Raw genomic sequence first — 4,270 nt, forward strand, 5'->3', positions numbered from 1 at the left:
TCGGCAGTCGAAGGGTCCATGGGTGCGTCGCGGGGACGCTCGGTGGCATCCGGGGGCTCGGGCGGGTTTGAGTGCGATGAGCGTAGCGAAGTCGTAGGTCCTGCGGGGGGGCTGGCGGGCGCGGGGGCCAGGGGGTCTGGCGCTGGGCGCGGTCCAGGCGCGGACGGGCGCAGACGGGCTTACCTTTGGCGCACCTTCGGCGCTCATTCGGCGCTCCCGCTGCGCGCGTCCGCTGCGCGGTCGCTGGGGGGGCGTCATAAGTAAGGAGCCGGGAGGGAGGGTCCGCTGGGAGGCGGGAGGCTGGGTGGCCAATGGGCAGGGAGGAGAGGCGGGACTGCGGGCTCAGCGGCGGGAAACCAGGAAGGCGAGTGACCGGGGCAGCGGCGGCGGCGAGGAGGCGAGGAGAGTGGCCAGCAGCAGCAGGAGGAGAGCGGCGTGAAGCGGAGGTCAGCGCAGGTGAGGAGGGAGCGGCGTGAGCGGGGTCGGTACCAGCAGGTGGGCGACAGGCAACAGGCAGCAGCAGGCGACAGGCAGCAGCAGGCGACGGGCAGCAGCAGTGAGAGGTGAGCGACCGTCTGTGTGGGGCACAGGGGTCACACTGACCAGCCCGCCGCGGTCACCTTAAGTAAGGAGCCGGGAGGGAGGGTCCGCTGGGAGGCGGGAGGCTGGGTGGCCAATGGGCAGGGAGGAGAGGCGGGACTGCGGGCTCAGCGGCGGGAAACCAGGAAGGCGAGTGACCGGGGCAGCGGCGGCGGCGAGGAGGCGAGGAGAGTGGCCAGCAGCAGCAGGAGGAGAGCGGCGTGAAGCGGAGGTCAGCGCAGGTGAGGAGGGAGCGGCGTGAGCGGGGTCGGTACCAGCAGGTGGGCGACAGGCAACAGGCAGCAGCAGGCGACAGGCAGCAGCAGGCGACGGGCAGCAGCAGTGAGAGGTGAGCGACCGTCTGTGTGCTCCTTTTCCTTTTTTTTAGCCCCCCCTCAACGCTGAGAGGAAAGAGGTGCTGGTGGAAAAGACAGACGATCCCTGACAAGAACATCAAGGGACCCCAGACACTGGAAAAACAGCTAACTTTATTCTTTGTACATTCCAATAAAAAGACATATGCTTAGCAACTCTCATAGTCGTCTGAACCTCCGTTATCTCCTAGTGACAGTAACTAAACTTTTTCCTACAATCATTCACTTCAATGAAATCTTAAACAGCGGGATTTCACTTTAATTGATACAGTAAATCCCTGTACATCTGAGATCAACTATACCAACCATTTACCAATAACCCACAAAGAGGACCCTTTACCAAGATGTTGTTGACAACGTCTCAGGATCAACACCACAAAACAGCAGACAACTTATTCGTTGTCTTCTACACTGAGACAATCAGATCTTAGGCCACAACAGACCCATTTACAAATTCAGCGTTTTTGCATCAAGCTCCACAATCACACATGGACTTTAACCATATGGACTTTAAACATTTCACTCCGCTCAACAACACATAGTCATTTAAAAAAACAAAATCTTAGCATAAGCAATAGCAACGCACATCCCTATTACTACTTACACTCCTTTGCTGCTACACGTTGACCTTATCCAGAACGATACTCCATCAATCTCTCTCTTTGCCAACAAAAAGTTTGGACTCGGACAAGGAAACTATTTCTGGCACCCTAAAACCGCACATCTGTAGGCAAACACATAGATCTGCTACCAAAGATTTGATCCAGCTGAAGTGTTATTACAGTTTTAATTGTATCTCTCACTTCTGCTACTTACTCATTTATCCCTCTAACTGTACTGGGCCCTTCATAGTTAGACAAATCACAGCATTATCCTTACAAAAGAGGCAAATGGTCCTCTGATAGCTCTTTCACTGCCTATAGGAGGCGTTGGAATTAGGCTGTCCAAAACAGTGTTAGCCACCCAGTATGGACCATTAATTTGTGGCTGACTCACATGTTCAAGATAAAGTTCAAATACACCACTCTCAGTACCATGGAGAAGTGTGGCTCAATGGTTAGAGCAGGCAGACCTTGATGCAGAGCTCTGGCCAGGGACCAGGGTTCGATCCCTGCCTCGGCGGGTCTCGGGCTCATAAATTCCTCTGACCGGATATTCTCGCCTCAGTGCCTATTCTAATCATGGGTCCCACGCTGCAACTCTGGGCAATAGCTTGCTTAGTCTCCACAACGGCCCCCACAGCGCGAGGGATGCCTGGTTTCACCATGGGGGTGCCCAGGAGTGGACACTTCACAAGGAAAACCAGGAAGGGTTCCCTTGCGGTATTCGTACAAGCGCCGGGAAACCCACTGCGGGTAGCTGTGCGCTATACAAGTACAAAACATTTACATTTACCATGCTATAGAAACAAAGTATTTCAATGGGAAATCCCAACCTCCTGACAAAGATAAGTCTAACTAAAATCATGCGCATACGAAGCTCTGCTACAGCAACACAGAATAAAAGAAGCAGAACTTGATGCCCTTAAAAGATTCACTGATTCTCTCTACAATGCATTTAATATTAAATGAAAAATAGCACAGTTCACTGAAAGAACATCACTTCAGACAGAAATAGTCTCAGACTATTTAGGTAGTTCGGTTATTGTATTATTGTTCTGAAATCAATACAGATAAGCAATCTCTTAAGCATTTCAGTCAGGAATATTTCAGCATGTTATACAAGACTACACATTTAGTCAGAGTTGCAAATCCAAAGAGGATGGTTTAAAACCATCATCAGATACAGGTTACAGATTCCTATCACCATTAAAGGCAAACGGATGGTTCATTTCTCTAACAACCAAAGGTTCCAGAGCAAAAAAGGATAAAAAGAAGGAAAGGGAGAGCCCATAAGCATGGGCAAAAAGATGAAATGAGGAAAAATCAAGTAGTTCGGCAAAAAAGGATTCCAGCTCAACTGCTTAAGACAGCAGTATCGGAAAAAAGCAGTCAAAAATAAGAGCTCAAGAATGGCTTATAAAATCATAGGAAAGCATTCAGTCTTCTTGTATAGAAATTTTTTTATGAATGAAATCACCAAATATACCTCAAATATAACATAGAAATCTTCACAAATCTTTCAATCTGTCTGTACCATTCTCATAGGGAGCATCTGTATTTCTCCTACACTTCCATCAAGAACATCAGGTTACGCCTACACACTAACTTTTTTTATCTCCTTTTTCAACCATCTACCTTCCCATTTCTCTCTCTCACTCCAATTCTTAGTCAATGTCATAAGTTCTTTAATCTGCAATTTCATTACAGGAGCCCTAGGTGAACTCTAAAAGAATGTCCTTTAAATTTAAGATGATGCATGTACAGAACAAATAAGGCAACATTTACAGAAATGCCAAGGGACCATTGAACTTGGCTAAAGGGAAAATTGCAACTTAGGACAGAACATATTTAAAAGGTCTTTAAATACATATGTTAACTTTAAATGAATTAAACAGAATTAGAATACAATGCTTTTAATCAAACATTTCATAATAAGAGAAAAATTTTAATGCTTCACCAATGTAGCTTGACACAAAATTAATTAACGTTAACTATAGACTGCTGCCACAATTTTCAACATTCATACATGTAAATTATGAAGCCTTTTACTAAAATTGTTTCTGGTTTTCTATGATCATTATGCTCTCTCCTATCACATTTGTAAATTACAGCTTTCTAACTAATTTTATCACAAAATTGCACCACAATCTATTCATGAGGCGTTTCAATTTAAGGCTATAGAAATGCTAAGCCACAACATTAGAATCATTAGTTTCAACAGAAAATGAATAATAAAACATTTTCATAAATTACCCTGTTATGGAAACTATTAATAAGCATTATAATCAGCAATTAATTTTTCATTTTCTAACACTTTCAAACACGCTTTTACGGTGCTGTTTCTTCACTCGTCTCAACTGCTGGGTCACTTCATTTAACACGTGCATTGTGCACGTTCAGATTTCTGTGTCCAAAATCGGTAAATGTGTTTTGAAATATTTAGCGTCATCAGGGGTGAAGTAAAGACTCTAAATATCTCATCGGCTAGATAGGTGGAGCAGAAAAACATGTTCTAGCTTTGAGCACAGGGGAGCTGACTGGAGGCCATAATTGAAATATGAACTTTAAATACAGGGGCAAAACGGGGTCTTGCTTCGCTTTTCAGATAATACAAATTCTGCCACACGGTAGCTTAACCCAACGAAGCAGGAGACATTAACACAAAACAAACAACACCTTTAGAAAAGGATTTTATTTTACAAAATGCAAAGACTC

The sequence above is a fragment of the Triturus cristatus genome, chromosome 5_1 (assembly GCF_964204655.1).
Source record: "Triturus cristatus chromosome 5_1, aTriCri1.1, whole genome shotgun sequence".
Lineage (NCBI taxonomy): Eukaryota > Metazoa > Chordata > Amphibia > Caudata > Salamandridae > Triturus > Triturus cristatus.